The 17,873-nt window shown below is 42.3% G+C and overlaps 1 protein-coding gene across 11 annotated transcripts in view; it reads left to right on the top strand.

The window, feature by feature from the left end:
- PKNOX2 (PBX/knotted 1 homeobox 2) overlaps positions 1-17,873 on the top strand; it is a 603,376-nt gene that overhangs the window by 485,257 nt on the left and 100,246 nt on the right. The window lies entirely within an intron of this gene.

Genomic DNA, 17,873 nt, shown 5'->3' with positions numbered 1-17,873 from the left:
ATAGGCCTGAAAGATAAATCGAAATCGTCAAAGTGGCAATTATCGCGATCACGTCATTTCCACATGGGGGGAAGTTTGAAGAAGTGGCTTTAAACTTCCCCAAAGTCCCGGCACGTGTGGCCCGCAGCATTGGACATACCTTCCGCACGAGTCTAACAATTTCCGTCCTCTATCGCCGTCTACCGGCTCTTGTGCTTGGCAAAACTCCGGGTTCCTGTATGTCACATGCCATACAGGAAGTATTCCGTGCATTAGAGACTGCAGGAGGGGAAGTGGATAGACGGGCATTGCTGGACTCGTGCTTGTAGCTATGTCCAGAAAAATGCGCCCCCCCCCCCCGCTGCAGTATACTTTACCTGTCTCTGGGTTCTGTCCGCAATCCGCATACACATGCCCCACCTGGTTGCGGGCATAATGTGGGCACCTTTGTGACATCACACATGCGCTCATGTATACGCCAACAACCATGTGGGGCGCATGTATGCGGATTGGAGATGGAGCCAGTGGCCGACACAGACAAGTATAGTATACTGTACCAGGCATCCGGGGGGGGGGGGCACATTTTACATTGGGGGGGCGGCGAGGCAGCAAAGCTGGCATCACAAGCCCGATTCCCGACAGATTTCATGCTGAAATCAATCGGGAATTGGCCTTTGGTGTATGGGTAGGCAACAGATCACTCTCCTATCAGATTCAATAAGAGAGAGAGAGATCTATCTCTTGATCGATCTGCCCATGCATCGTCTGATGTATGGGCACCTTAAGAATCACTTCCTTCTGATACAATTGGTGGCAGAGAGGACGTGATTGTACAGTAGCATGAGCACAAGTGGTTAAATCTAATGTCTAATCCAGTGATTGCTAACCTTGGCACTCCAGCTGTGACAAACTACAAATCCCATCATGCCTCTGCCTCCCCGAGTTATGCTTAGAGCTGTCAGAGTATTGCAATGCCTCATGGGACTTGTAGTTCCACCACAGCTGGAGTGCCAAGGTTAGCCGTCACTGGTCTAATCTATTGAAAACATCGAAGAGCATAAAATCGCCCTTCGACAAATCCCAAAGTTAAAGAGGAACTTCAGCCTAAACAAACATACTGCCATTAAGTTACATTAGTTATGTTATTTAAAATAGATAGGTAATATAATCTCTTACCCACCCTGTTTTAAAAGAACAGGCAAGTGTTTCAATACATGAGGGCAGCCATCTTGAAAGTTGAAAGGAGGTGACAGGGAGCATGAGACACAGTTCCAACTGTCCTGTGTGCTGATCACCCCTCCCAGTTGCTAGGCAACGAGAACATCAGCAATCCCATCATGTTTTGCACAGCATCAGGGGAAAAATGCCCGGGCAGTTTTCTTTGATGTGGCGGAGCTTAGCTTCTCTACAGCTAAAAATAAGGCTTTGGTAAGAAAAACAAAGTTCTGATGCTGTGAAACTGTTAAGGAAACACCAAGTCTTTTCAGTGCTACTGAGTAGATTTTTAATCTGGAGTTTCACTTTAAGATTGTTGCTCACTTTGGGGATATGTCCTCTAACTTAGGCTAGTTTGCCTCCTCATAGTTGGCCTTAGATTATGATAGGGACATTAGGAATACATTACACGATTTATATTCAACTTGATTCAACTTAAGATTCGATAAATTAAAAGCACTGGCCATTATTCAATTCACTTTTTCTCCAAGGAGATAACTTTTCCTCCTCTGGTTAAAATAATTGTTCAGCACTATGCAGTTGAAAAAGTACCAAAAAGTAGGTGAAAAATGACTGCCAAAATGATTGTGTCTTCCTGCTTGCTGGTGGCTTAAAGGAACTTTATTGATAAGGTGTGGAAATATCTTCTAGGAGAAAAAAGCACATTGAATAAGGGCCACCAAATCTTACACAAATCTACGAAACATAAGGGACCCTACATTTTTAAAGGACACCCGAGGTGAAAAAAAACCAAAACGAATGAAATAAACGATTGTATCTATCTCCCTTCTCCTAAAAATGACTTTTTAGGATATTCCACAGTTTTATTTTATGTCTAAATCTTCTTTTTTAAGTTTTAACTGTTTTATTGTTTTTGCTCAATGATACATTCATTGAACTATGCCAGAGCTATAATTCATGATTTATTGTCCCTTTTGTCTCTTTCCTGCTCTCAGAAGCCATTTTCTGCTAGGAAAGTGTTTTATACTTGGAGTTCCTTATCAGAGAGGGTCACACTGTAGTCAATTCCTGACTGAGTCAGCCACTTACATACCTGATGTTTAACTCTTTCAGGCAGAGAAAGAAAAAAAGGAACACAGCCTAGTTATGTGTGCTAGGCACTGTACATACACATGTCTATCTCATCATGTCACATGTCACCTCGGGTATCCTTTAAAGAAATGCCTTTGGATGGTCATTTAAACTTAGACCAAAACACACAAACATCTTAGAGGCTCATAAACAAAAAGTCAGTTATCTTAAGCTCGGGCCCAGAAGGGCTCCGGTGTGAGAACTTGCGGAAAAGGCTGCATCTGATGTCAGAGGATGGATAGTAAGTTATCTCAGGGAGGGGATTTGGCGTAAGTTTTCTCTCGGGCCACCCGCGAGGTAGAGGTAAATTTTTGATGCCACAAGTAAACACTCAGTACGATTCTCTGTCGCTCTTCCTCGTCTGTGTGGAGCTGTCCGCACATGACATGTGACTCCACAAGATGTCACCCCACCAGGGCTTAATCAAGTAATGAATGCTAATACTATGCAGATTCCTCTCGGCACTCACTGCCGTTACGAGAGGATGGAGAGAGACGGGGAGGATTGCTTTCTATTTTATCCTTTTTTTTTCCCTTCTCCCCTCAGTTTTTTTTTTTTAATTAAAATTTCTTGCCTCTGGGTAGCATGACAGTTCAAAACCACAGTGGGGATTTTTCATTTCATGTCAATAAATTTAACAAGGCCCCATTCAATTCAAATTAACACACGGTCTCTGCGGCTTTCATGCTCCGCGGTATCAGCGCAGATAAAAAGGAAACAATTTTGTGGCCTAATTTGGAATTGAATGTTCACAATAAATGTAAATAAAAAATATCTTTATCTTGAAGTAGTAAAATCAAACTGTCAAGGAGACTCAGCCACTTGGTGTCTTCCCCACCAAAGAGGAACACTCCGGGCCTTCCCCACCAAAGAGGAACACTCCGGGCCTTCCCCACCAAAGAGGAACACTCCGGGCCTTCCCCACCAAAGAGGAACACTCCGGGCCTTCCCCACCAAAGAGGAACACTCCGGGCCTTCCCCACCAAAGAGGAACACTCCGGGCCTTCCCCACCAAAGAGGAACACTCCGGGCCTTCCCCACCAAAGAGGAACACTCCGGGCCTTCCCCACCAAAGAGGAACACTCCGGGCCTTCCCCACCAAAGAGGAACACTCCGGGCCTTCCCCACCAAAGAGGAACACTCCGGGCCTTCCCCACCAAAGAGGAACACTCCGGGCCTTCCTTGGAAGGAAACACTATTTGGGGAATCCGTGATTTACCACTAGTCAGGGCTGGGATCCACTAACCACGTTTTGATGGCGCTTTGCAAGTGGATCCCGATGGAAGAGGTCCAACGAGCATCATTGCGATTGCAAAGCAGTTTAGTAGTGATCCCAGAGCAATAGCATCACTGGCTACAGAAGACAAATTTAAATCACTCTGGGAAATCGCAGCACTTCCACGATCATGCAAATCACAGGTGCTTTGTGCTTTTGCAAAGCTCCCGTAGTGGGACCTGGCCCATAGAGTAAATGGTTAGAGGGTTACTGAGATTCTTGGTTAGAGGAAATGGCTAGAGAGTTATGCAGAGTCTTGGTTAGAGGAAACTTGGTTAGAGGGAATAGTTAGAGGGTTACAGAGAATCTTGGTTAGAGTAAATGGTTAAAGTGAATGGTTAGAAGGTTATTAAGAATCTTGGTTAGAGGGAACAGACCGAGGGTTACTGGGATTCCTGGCTAGAGGGAATGCTAAGAAGGTTACTGGGAATCTTAGTTAGATAGAATTGATAGGGGGTTACTGGGATTCTTGGTTAGAGGGAATAGTTAAAAAGTTACAGAGAATCTTTGTTAGAGGAAATGGTTTGAGGGTTACAGGGATTCTTAGTTAGAGGGAATGGTTAGAAAGTTACAGAGAATCTTGGTTAGAGGCAATGGTTTGAGGGTTACAGAGAATCTTGGTTAGAGTGAATGGTCACAGGAAAACTTGGTTAGAGTGAATGGTTAGAAGGTTACTGGGAATCTTGGTTAGAGGGAATGGATAGAGGGTTACTGGGATTCTTGGTTAGAGGGAATAGTTAGAAGGTTACAGGGAATCTTGGTTAGAGGAAATGTTTGGGGGGTTACAGGGATTCTTAGTTTGAGGGAATGGTTTGAGGGTTACAGGGATTCTTGGTTAGAAGGAATGGCTAGAAGGTTACTGAGAACATTGATGAGAGGGAATGGTTACAGGAAAACTTGGTTAGAGTGAATAGTTAGAAGGTTACTGGGAATCTTGGTTAGAGGAAATGGTTACAGGGTTACAGGAAAACTTGGTTAGAGTGAATGGTTAGAAGGTTACTGGGAATCTTGGTTAGAGGGAACAGAAAGAGGGTTATTGGGATTTTGTTTAGATTGAATGGTTAGAAGGTTACAAAGAATCTTGGTTAGAGGGAGTGGTTAGAATGTTACATATATTCTTGGTTAGAGGGAATAGTTAGAAGGTTACAGAGAACCTTGGTTAGAGGGCATGGTTAGAGGGTTCAGGGAATCTTGGTTAGAGGGAATGGTATGGGGGCTACAGGGAAATGTGATTAAAGTAAATGGTTAGTTATAAGAAATCTTGGTTAGAGGGAATCATTCGAGTTATAAGGAAACTTGGCTAGAGGCAATGGTTTGAGGGTTTAAGAGAATCTTGGTTAGAGGGAATGTTTAGAGGGTTTCAGGGAAAATTGGTTAGATGGCATGGTTAGACTTATAAGGAATCTTGGTTAGAGGGCATGGTTAGACTTATAAGGAATCGTGGTTAGAGGGCATGGTTAGACTTATAAGGAATCTTGGTTAGAGGGCATGGTTAGACTTATAAGGGATCTTGGTTAGAGGGCATGGTTAGACTTATAAGGAATCTTGGTTAGATGGCATGGTTAGACTTATAAGGAATCTTGGTTAGAGGGCATGGTTAAACTTATAAGGAATCTTGGTTAGATGGCATGGTTAGACTTATAAGGAATCTTGGTTAGGTGGCATGGTTAGACTTATAAGGAATTTTGGTTAGATGGCATGGTTGGACTTATAAGGAATCTTGGTTAAAGGGCATGGTTAGACTTATAAGGAATCTTGGTTAGATGGCATGGTTAGACTTATAAGGAATCTTGGTTAGATGGCATGGTTAGACTTATAAGGAATCTTGGTTAGAGGGCATGGTTAGACTTATAAGGAATCTTGGTTAGATGGCATGGTTAGACTTATAAGGAATCTTGGTTAGAGGGCATGGTTAAACTTATAAGGAATCTTGGTTAGATGGCATGGTTAGACTTATAAGGAATCTTGGTTAGGTGGCATGGTTAGACTTATAAGGAATTTTGGTTAGATGGCATGGTTGGACTTATAAGGAATCTTGGTTAGAGGGCATGGTTAGACTTATAAGGAATCTTGGTTAGATGGCATGGTTAGACTTATAAGGAATCTTGGTTAGATGGCATGGTTAGACTTATAAGGAATCTTGGTTAGAGGGCATGGTTAGACTTATAAGGAATCTTGGTTAGAGGGCATAGGCCACTTCTATGTGACGATATATCTTGCCATTCTTTCTGGTCTTCTGCAGGAGCCTCTTCTGCAGGCCTCAGCTTACACAATGCGGGAGGAATATTCATCTTGTCCTCGTTAAATGAGAATGGTCTTGAAGTAGGTTCTTGTTGGCGTTGAAGCCAGCGGCCCAAATGTGCTGATTCAGGAAGAACGACGACTTTTCCGTAGAGATTTCCTCTGAGCCTTTCTCATTGCAGAATGGGCAAGTGCATCCGCTGAGTTCTAATAACTTGGACCCGGGCCCGCTAAGTATTCCAGGCAAATAATATATTGCAAGGTCATCCCAGCCTCCACCACTAGCGTACATAAAATTAATACTAATTACATAGTAATAGTGAATCGCCTTGTAAAACCGAATGAGAGCTTTTATAGGGATTCAGAGAAGAAAATCTAATTAATACCCATATAATTAAGTCACAGATCTGACACAGGAGCCAAATACACATTTATAGAGAGCTTTTATAAAGAGGCGCACAGAAACATTGGAAGTCCAGTTAAAGGGAGACTTAATGGGGAAAAAAAAATTACTTTAGCTTACCTGGGTCTTCTTGCTGCTCCCTGGAGTCCTCCTGTGCCCACAACACCAGTCCAAGTCCCTCTGGGCCAACAGCTGCGCCCCCCGCAAAGCTGGACGGTCGCTGCCACTTGGGGGCTACTGCGCATGTGCAAGCCCGAGTCACTCGTACCCTGATTGCGCTCCTGCTGCCAGGAGCGCTATGCGTATGCGCAGTAGCTATTTCCGCATACTGTGCATGCACAGTACACTCCCAGCATCGGGAGAGCGGTGAGGAGGCACGTAGCCGGCCAGCCTTGTGGATGTCGCCGCTGCAGGCCGGAGGCACTTGGATTGGTGTCGTGGGCACAGGAGGATTCCAGGGAGCTGCAAGAAGCCCCAGGTAAGTTCAACTATTTTTTTTATTACACTTATGATTTCCTTTAAGAACAAGGACCCATATGCAATTCAATTTTTCTCCTGAGTTTTTTGCAAGTTGATATTTTTATATCTGTCAATAAAATGCCTTTTAAAAAGAACCTAAACTGAGAAAGAAATGGATTTTTCCTTTTAAAATAATACCAGTTCCCTGACTCCCCTGCTGATCCTGTGTCTCTTAGGGCTCGTTTTCACTATCGCGAATCCGCATGCGTCCAACGCATGCGGATTCGCACATGTAATGCAAGTGGATGGGCCTGTTTCCACTGTATTGTTGTTGAGGTGCGTTTTTTCCAGCTGTGAAAAAACGCACAAAAGAGCAGCAGAATTCGCCTGCGAGTGGAATGCATGCGAGCCGCATGCAATGTATTTAATAGGGAAATCGCCTGCGATTTGCCCATGCGTTTTTTGCCGCGAATTCGCATAGGTACCAATGTAAATTCACACAGGCAGTGACATGGTTAAAATCGCATGTACCCTCACCTATGCGGAATCACATGCGAAATTGCGGCAAAAACGCATGGGGAAACGCATCCGCATGCGATTTCATCAGCGGTGGAATCCAGGCGATTCCGCACCGCAATAGTGGAAACGAGCCCTAATACTTTCAGCCACAGCCCCTCAACAAGCATGCAGATCAGGTGCTCTGACTAAAGTCAGACTGGATTAGCTGCATGCTTGTTTCAGGTGTGCGATTCAGCCACTACTGCAGCCAAAAAGATCAGCAGGACAGCCGGGCAACTGGTGTTGTTTAAAAGGAAACATACATTTCCCTCTCAGTTAAGGTTCCCTTTAAATCACCAACAAACGACAATACTTAAAATAGTTTTGATAATACTTTTCCACTTACTTTTTTTGACTGCCAAGTGCTGAAAAGTTATTCTAAATAGAAGATGAAAATTATCTCCTAGTAGAAAACGCGGGAGAAAAATAATCTGTCACTACAGGACCTCTTTACTGCATTCTGCTATATGTCACTACAGGGCCTCTTTACTGCATTCTGCTATATGTCAGTACAGGGCCTCTTTACTGCATTCTACTATATGTCAGTACAGGGCCTCTTTACTGCATTCTACTATATGTCACTACAGGACCTCTTTACTGCATTCTACTATATGTCACTACAGGGCCTCTTTACTGCATTCTACTATATGTCACTACAGGGCCTCTTTACTGCATTCTACTATATGTCACTACAGGGCCTCTTTACTGCATTCTACTATATGTCAGTACAGGGCCTCTTTACTGCATTCTACTATATGTCACTACAGGGTCTCTTTACTGCATTCTACTATATGTCACTACAGGGCCTCTTTACTGCATTCTACTATATGTCACTACAGGGCCTCTTTACTGCATTCTGCTATATGTCACTACAGGGCCTCTTTACTGCATTCTGCTATATGTCACTACTGGGCCTCTTTACTGCATTCCACTATATATCACTACAGGGCCTCTTTACTGCATTCCACTATATATCACTACAGGGCCTCTTTACTGCATTCTGCTATATGTCACTACAGGGCCTCTTTACTGCATTCTACTATATGTCAGTACAGGGCCTCTTTACTGCATTCTACTATACGTCACTACAGGGCCTCTTTACTGCATTCTGCTATATGTCACTACAGGACCTCTTTACTGCATTCTGCTATATGTCACTAAAGGGCCTCTTTACTGCATTCTGCTATATGTCACTACAGGGCCTCTTTACTGCATTCTGCTATATGTCACTACAGGGCCTCTTTACTGCATTCTGCTATATGTCACTACAGGGCCTCTTTACTGCATTCTGCTATATGTCACTGCAGGGCCTCTTTACTGCATCCTGCTATATGTCACTACATGGCCTCTTTGCTGCATCCTGCTATATGTCACTACAGGGCCTCTTTACTGCATTCTGCTATATGTCACTACAGGGCCTCTTTACTGCATTCTGCTATATGTCACTACAGGGCCTCTTTACTGCATTCTGCTATATGTCACTACAGGGCCTCTTTACTGCATTCTGCTATATGTCACTACAGGACCTCTTTACTGCATTCTGCTATATGTCACTACATGACCTCTTTACTGCATTCTGCTATATGTCACTACAGGACCTCTTTACTGCATTCTGCTATATGTCACTACAGGGCCTCTTTACTGCATTCTGCTATATGTCACTACAGGGCCTCTTTACTGCATTCTGCTATATGTCACTACAGGACCTCTTTACTGCATTCTGCTATATGTCACTACAGGGCCTCTTTACTGCATTCTACTATATGTCACTACAGGGCCTCTTTGCTGCATTCTACTATATGTCACTACAGGGCCTCTTTACTGCATTCTGCTATATGTCACTGCAGGGCCTCTTTACTGCATCCTGCTATATGTCACTACAGGGCCTCTTTGCTGCATTCTGCTATATGTCACTACAGGGCCTCTTTACTGCATTCTGCTATATGTCACTACAGGGCCTCTTTACTGCATTCTGCTATATGTCACTACAGGGCCTCTTTACTGCATTCTGCTATATGTCACTACAGGGCCTCTTTACTGCATTCTGCTATATGTCACTACAGGACCTCTTTACTGCATTCTGCTATATGTCACTACAGGGCCTCTTTACTGCATTCTGCTATATGTCACTACAGGGCCTCTTTACTGCATTCTGCTATATGTCACTACAGAGCCTCTTTACTGCATTCTGCTATATGTCACTACAGGGCCTCTTTACTGCATTCTGCTATATGTCACTACATGACCTCTTTACTGCATTCTGCTATATGTCACTACAGGACCTCTTTACTGCATTCTGCTATATGTCACTACAGGGCCTCTTTACTGCATTCTGCTATATGTCACTACAGGGCCTCTTTACTGCATTCTGCTATATGTCACTACAGGGCCTCTTTACTGCATTCTACTATATGTCATTACAGGACCTCTTTACTGCATTCTGCTATATGTCACTACAGGGCCTCTTTACTGCATTCTGCTATATGTCACTACAGGGCCTCTTTGCTGCATTCTGCTATATGTCAGTATATGGCCTCTTTGCTGCATTCCGCTATATGTCACTACAGGGCCTCTTTACTGCATTCTGCTATATGTCACTACAGGGCCTCTTTACTGCATTCTGCTATATGTCACTACAGGGCCTCTTTACTGCATTCTGCTATATGTCACTACAGGGCCTCTTTACTGCATTCTGCTATATGTCACTGCAGGGCCTCTTTACTGCATCCTGCTATATGTCACTACAGGGCCTCTTTGCTGCATTCTGCTATATGTCACTACAGGGCCTCTTTACTGCATTCTGCTATATGTCACTACAGGGCCTCTTTACTGCATTCTGCTATATGTCACTACAGGGCCTCTTTACTGCATTCTGCTATATGTCACTACAGGGCCTCTTTACTGCATTCTGCTATATGTCACTACAGGACCTCTTTACTGCATTCTGCTATATGTCACTACATGACCTCTTTACTGCATTCTGCTATATGTCACTACAGGACCTCTTTACTGCATTCTGCTATATGTCACTACAGGGCCTCTTTACTGCATTCTGCTATATGTCACTACAGGGCCTCTTTACTGCATTCTGCTATATGTCACTACAGGGCCTCTTTGCTGCATTCTGCTATATGTCACTACAGGGCCTCTTTACTGCATTCTGCTATATGTCACTGCAGGACCTCTTTACTGCATTCTGCTATATGTCACTACATGACCTCTTTACTGCATTCTGCTATATGTCACTACAGGACCTCTTTACTGCATTCTGCTATATGTCACTACAGGGCCTCTTTACTGCATTCTGCTATATGTCACTACAGGGCCTCTTTGCTGCATTCTGCTATATGTCACTACAGGGCCTCTTTACTGCATTCTGCTGTATGTCACTACAGGACCTCTTTACTGCATTCTGCTATATGTCACTACATGACCTCTTTACTGCATTCTGCTATATGTCACTACAGGACCTCTTTACTGCATTCTGCTATATGTCACTACAGGGCCTCTTTACTGCATTCTGCTATATGTCACTACAGGGCCTCTTTACTGCATTCTACTATATGTCACTACAGGGCCTCTTTGCTGCATTCTGCTATATGTCACTACAGGGCCTCTTTACTGCATTCTGCTATATGTCACTGCAGGGCCTCTTTACTGCATCCTGCTATATGTCACTACAGGGCCTCTTTGCTGCATTCTGCTATATGTCACTACAGGGCCTCTTTACTGCATTCTGCTATATGTCACTACAGGGCCTCTTTACTGCATTCTGCTATATGTCACTACAGGGCCTCTTTACTGCATTCTGCTATATGTCACTACAGGGCCTCTTTACTGCATTCTGCTATATGTCACTACAGGACCTCTTTACTGCATTCTGCTATATGTCACTACAGGGCCTCTTTACTGCATTCTGCTATATGTCACTACAGGGCCTCTTTACTGCATTCTGCTATATGTCACTACAGAGCCTCTTTACTGCATTCTGCTATATGTCACTACAGGGCCTCTTTACTGCATTCTGCTATATGTCACTACATGACCTCTTTACTGCATTCTGCTATATGTCACTACAGGACCTCTTTACTGCATTCTGCTATATGTCACTACAGGGCCTCTTTACTGCATTCTGCTATATGTCACTACAGGGCCTCTTTACTGCATTCTGCTATATGTCACTACAGGACCTCTTTACTGCATTCTGCTATATGTCACTACAGGGCCTCTTTACTGCATTCTACTATATGTCACTACAGGGCCTCTTTGCTGCATTCTGCTATATATCACTACAGGGCCTCTTTACTGCATTCTACTATATGTCACTACAGGGCCTCTTTACTGCATTCTGCTATATGTCACTACAGGGCCCCTTTACTGCATTCTGCTATATGTCACTACAGGGCCTCTTTGCTGCATTCTGCTATATGTCAGTATATGGCCTCTTTACTGCATTCTATTATTTGTCACTACAGGACCACTTTAAACTATTCACACAAGTCTCTGCCTCACAGCAGATTAGACTTGCTCTCGCTATAGTCCATTGACAGATTTAGGCTAGATTAGTCAGAAAGATCAAGAACAGAATTTTGGCTGTACTTTTTGGTACTTTTTGAATAACAAAGTGCTGAAAAGTTATTTTAAACAGAAGATGAAAAATTATCTCCAAGTAGAAAAGTGGATTGGATCAGGCCCATTGGGCCATATCCTATTACAGGCCCATTGGGCCATATCCTATTACAGGCCCATTGGGCCATATCCTATTACAGGCCCATTGGGCCATATCCTATTACAGGCCCATTGGGCCATATCCTATTACAGGCCCATTGGGCCATATCCTATTACAGGCCCATTGGGCCATATCCTATTACAGGCCCATTGGGCGATATCCTATTACAGGCCCATTGGGCCATATCCTATTAACTTTTCTCCTAGGTTTTCTCCAAGGAGATATTTTCAAACCTTACCAATAAAATGCCTCCCGCCATGCAAGAAAATACTCTAAATAAGTTTGATAATCATTTAATTTTTTACTTACCTTTTAGTGCATTTTCAAATCCTTAGTGCAGAAACGTTATTTTTTAGATAAATGAAAAATGATCTCATGAGAGAAATCCTAGGAGAAGACGTTAATTGGATAAGTGCCTTGTACCCTTTGACCTGCAAAAGCGGGCAAGACCTGTGAAATGCGTTGTCTTTTTAGTGTCCAAAAAGACACTTCTTAAAGAGACTCTGTAACAAAATGTTCAGCCTTATTTCTTCTATCCTATAAGTTCCTATACCTGTTCTAATGTGGTCTGGCTTACTGCAGCCTTTTCTAGTTGCACTATATCTGCATTATATCTAATCTTCTTTCCTTTGCGGAGCCTTGTCAGCCCAGAGAGGAATGTGCTGTGATAGGGAGAATTTATGCACACCTCCCCCACACCCCCTGTAGGCTTTGTGTGTGTGCTTTATTTATTATTCACAGGCAGCAGCTCTGTTCACAGCCAGCCTGTCTGTGACTTTGTGAACAGCTGTGAGTGCAGAAAGATCAGTTCAAAGCCCAGACAAGCAGCCAAGGCAACAAGTGGGAGAATCATTACAGCAGTGAAGTCACATTTGAGAGGAGCCTCTGCAAACAGGCACCTGCTCTGATGATGTTTTTCCTGTTTGGCGGCCATCTTCATTGTTTACAAAGACAATGAATAAAACAGTGATTTTATCACCAAGAAAGCAGCAGGAGCAGCGAAAATGTCACAAAGGGGGCTAGGAGGAGACTACAAACAGGCTGGTACTTTTAATTATGTAAGATTTTCACAGTACAAATTCTCTTTAAGACTATTTCATTATATTTTGAATCAGCCTTTATTAACCACTTCACCCCAAAGCGGTTTTAGCCCTCACGGACAAGAGCCATTTTCACCTTTAAGTGCTCATCCCTTTCATTTGCCAATAGCGTAATCACTACTAATCACGATGAAATGATCTATAACTTGTTTTTTTCACCACCAATTAGGCTTTTTGAGGTTGATATTTGTTTTCAGTAATTACTTTATTTTCTATGCATTTTAAAGGGAAAAACAATGAAAAAATACACTACTTCTCCAATTTCATCCCTTATAGTTTTAATATAAACACTGCTACTGTACATAAAATCCACATTTTATCTGCCTATTTGTCCTGGTTATCACAAGATTTTAATTATGTCCCTAGTACAAATATAGTAATAATAATATATTATTTGGAAATAAAGATGTTTTTTTTCCTATGGTGTTTTGTTCTCACTAATCTCTTATGCATGTGCACAGGAACGCACATGCATGCGCGGGAGCGCGCACGTGCACGCGCATATTGGCAGCAGCACTGTTTGACTTATAAAAACGGAGCCATTAACAGACTCTAGCAGGGCGTTTTTATAAGTCTGCTTGTCATTAAGTGGTTAAACTACATTGGGGCACCTCCCACCCTTCTTGCTTAGTCCCTCCCCCATTAGGGGTTCCCCCTGTGATATCCTATCCAGTGTTTTTTTTCTAAAGCGTTGGACCTACCATATTGTGAAGGAGCATTGTATCCGCGTGGAACTCTCCGCTTGCTTGTTACTGTGGTTGCAAATTGTCAACCCAGTTTTGTAAGTAGTATTTTTTGTGGCCTTCCTCTCATTACCTAAAAATACTACACTATATTGGCGCTCCTGGTTTTCTGGTTGGTTCTTCTTTCTTTCCAGTCCCTAGAGCCCATTTGTTGAATTGCATCCACCGGACAATACCAGTATGTTTGGAAGGTAGAGCTAGCGCTGAGCCTAGAGTTCAGATGTTTGTCCTGGACGTTTATGTCATTTGGGCGTTGTGAGAGTTATCTTCCTATAGGTGACTCTGTGCCAATCCTCGGCAATCCTGGAGGCTATTTGTGATAAAACTTCTGGATGTAACTATTTTGTCTCAGACACACAGTTATTTTTGGTTGAATCTATTTTTATTGGTTTAGCATTGCTTACTCATAAGATGGCACCGGAGGGTTGACAGCGTCCCTTTTTATATGTAGTAAATAAGTCAATATGTCAATGCATTCGGCTTTATGTCAGACCCCCATATAAAAGGTGACCGGAGGGAAGGATGGGGAGGGCGGGAAGAGGAACTGGGAGAGGAAATATCCAAGGACCATTTATAAATAATAATAATATTACTCATGTTCAGGAATTCTGAGAAGCACAATGCCGTACGCCAGAAATTAGAGTCCATATGTCCACTTTTTTCCCTTAGTTTTCTCTAACTTGATATTTTTACACCTTGACAATAGAATGGCTTTTAAACCTCCTGCAAGCAAGAAAATACACAAAATAATTTTGATAGTACTTTTTTCCTACTACTTTTGGTACTTTTTAAATTGTGAAATGCTGAAAAGTTATTTTAAAGAGTAGATGAAAAATGACCACCTACGGTAGGAGAAAAACTCAGGAGAAAAAGTGGATTGCCTGTGGGCCTAGATGTGCTGAATATAGAAGATCTGTAGTATTTCCTTGTAGATCATAAATGGAGGGATTTCTCCCGCCTGTCCTTTTTAAATACTACTAGTTCCTCCACAAACACATATTGTTATTAAAGAGACACTGAAGCGAAAAAAAAATGATGATATTATGATTTGTATGTGTAGTACAGCTAAGAAATAAAACATTAAGATCAGATACATCAGTCTAATTGTTTCCAGTACAGGAAGAGTTAAGAAACTCCAGTTGTTATCTCTATGCAAACAAGCCATTAAGCTCTCCGACTAAGTTAAGGTGCCCATACACTCGTCAGATTGGCAGCAGATAGATAAGAAATGCATCTGATGATCTATCTGATGCGTTTTTAGAACATTTTTCAACAGGATAGAATTCCAATAGATTTCAGTTTAAAATCTATTGAAATTCGATCTGCTGGCATTTTTTTGCCATTAGATTTCCATTAAGGCCCAATGCAAACTGATAAGCAATCTCATCAGATCGACCTAAATTTTCCATCCAGCCAGTTCGATGGAAATCCATCGAAATCGATCGAAATCGGCCATCGATCGGTCGATTGGCCAACCGATTTGCAAACGATCGATCGATCGGTCGGCCAGAAAATCGGCTGAGTGTATGGGCCCCTTTAGTCATGGAGAGGGCTGTTATCTGAATTTTATTATCTCAACTGTTCCTGGGCTATTTACTTTTCCTCTGCTAGAGGAGAGGTCATTACTTCACAGACTGCTCTGAAAGAACAATTTTGAATGCTGAGTGTTGTGTAATCTGCACATATTATAGAATGATGCAATGTTAGAAAAAACACTATATACCTGAAAATAAAAGTATGAGAATATTTTCTTTGCTGCTAATCTTCTAGTAATTATTCATAGTACACAACCAATTCACTATATCATATTTTTTTTTCCGCTTCAGTGTCTCTTTAAAGCAATGCTAAAGTGAACCCGTAATCCACTTGTGCTTGAGTTTCTTTATTCTGACAGTCTCAAAGTGCCCCTTAGCACCTCTAGCAAAATTAAGAATTTATTATGGATTCTGTGATGGTGAGCTGTGAACTTTGATAAGGCATGTTATCTCTGATGAGGTGTGCTATAGCACGGTTTAGTGAATCAACCCCACAGTAACATACAGGTTATGTGGATATAGTATTTAAACATCGTGATGTCGCCTTGCCATTGCATCTATAAGATTGAATAAGGTAAAGTGCAGGACTTCACATCAGAGTCAGCTGTGCTGAGAAAAGGGGAAAAGGAAAGTTGGCTCCAGGGTCATCTCTTCCCCAGCTTAGAAGCATGCGTAGTGAATATTTCTAATGTTCCTTAACCACTAGTCACGATTGCAGCAGTATATGTATGCCCCGTGGGAAGACTGTTCCTGTTCCAGGGGCGGTCTTCATGTTCTAATGCTCGTCTCGCACCCGCGACCTCCCTCGCGGCAGTGTAGTAGTACACTGGTCAGCGAATGGGAACACACTCCTCATTCACAGATAAAAGTGCCTGTGATCAGTGATCACCATTGATACCCAGCGGTCATTGATAAAACAAAAGTGGAAGCATAAACACATAACTTCCTGTGTACATTTTTAATATGTATGTCATGAGGGTATATTACTGCTATTTTTTGGTAATAAGGGCTTGTAATTAATGATGGATGCAAAAATGAAAAAAAATACACCTTTATTTCCCCCCAAAGTATTGTCCCCAATCATTGTACCAGGGACATATTTTAAACGTTGCAATAACTGGAACAAATGGGCAAATAAAATGTGTGGGTTTTATCCACAGTAGAACGTTTTATTTTAAAACTATAACGGCAGAAAACTGAGAAATAATGATTTTTTTTACAATATTTTACTTATTATTCCCGATAAAATGCATTTAGAAAAAAAATCCTTTTTTTTTTCAATAGTTTTATTGGAATTTATCAAATTACATGAGTAATGCAGATGTAACAATCATTCTCAGTACACTGAAAAATAGGTAATAGTAAAATTAGCCTAATTGGTGGCAACAAAAAAAACAACAAGATATAGATCATTTTGTTGTGATAAGTAGCTTTAAAGTTTATGGTGTATGAATGGTAAGAGTGCTGAAAGGTGAAAATTGCTGTGGTCCATAAGGGGAAAAACCTCTCAGTAGTGAAGTGGTTAAAGGCCGTATATCAGTCTCAAGGCAGTGCTGTGATTTGTTCTTCCTCAGGGCCAGTACTAGTTGTTTCTTTGTTGTACTAGGGTGCCCAAATTTTATCGGATCATCAAGGGCAATTGGATTTTTATATGTCATGTGATAAAGGGAAGGAGAGCCAGGTCAATCACCTCTTTTCCAGTGATTGATGGATGGATTCTTATCTCCTTTCCATACTTGAACAATTTATTTGCGGGCAGAAAAGCATAATATGCGTGTAAGGTATTGTGTTTTAGAGGTATTTAGATGTGAACTGTCTGCTTTCCATGGCGTTGTAGCATCACGTTACGTCCAAGTGCGACATCCTCAGATTGGCAGGACGAATGCTCAGGAGCGGCAGAACAGGGTTAATCAGTCAGGCTGCAGTAAAACGTTAAAGGATACAGAATATTGATATATGGCAGCTAATCTGCTGACAGAGTCATTGGCCGTGGCATTATAATGAAATTAGGAGGAGAGCCAGGGCCGGAGTAAATTGGGGAAACGGGTTTATGCCGGTAACAATGGTGGGAATTTTCTCTCGCCCACCATGGCCTTACGTCCCTCCCGGTGACTCCTTTCATTTCTCCTGGTTGGGGTTGAAATTGGGAAGGAAATACTTTTAGGAAGCATTTAAAGCTAGCAGAGCCCCTGGCTTTCATTTCCCGTGCTGGCTCGCAGGCAGAGCTCTGCTGAATGCGCTCAATTAGGCCATTAGAGAAATGCATTCCTCTTTATTAGCCTGTGTCAAATCCTTTTTATTAGCCGCTGCAAACGACCCTTCGTCTGCAGTAAAATGTCACGCCAGTTCAGCCCCATTATTTGTTCTGCGCTGACGAGGATCAAGCTCACCCCAGATATAGTGCAGAAAGAGAGGAGATTTATTTACCTAATAACTCCTGCATCGGATTAACCCTTTCTGTCTGTCTTCAGACAGACCTCTCCATCACCGGTTGTGGAGATATATTGAGGTGCTGATGATATTAAGGATAACAGGAACATATT

Source organism: Hyperolius riggenbachi, chromosome 6 (assembly GCF_040937935.1).
Source record: "Hyperolius riggenbachi isolate aHypRig1 chromosome 6, aHypRig1.pri, whole genome shotgun sequence".
Taxonomy (NCBI): domain Eukaryota; kingdom Metazoa; phylum Chordata; class Amphibia; order Anura; family Hyperoliidae; genus Hyperolius; species Hyperolius riggenbachi.
The sequence above is the reverse complement of the archived record's forward strand: the minus strand, read 5'-3'. Positions and strand labels throughout refer to the sequence as shown.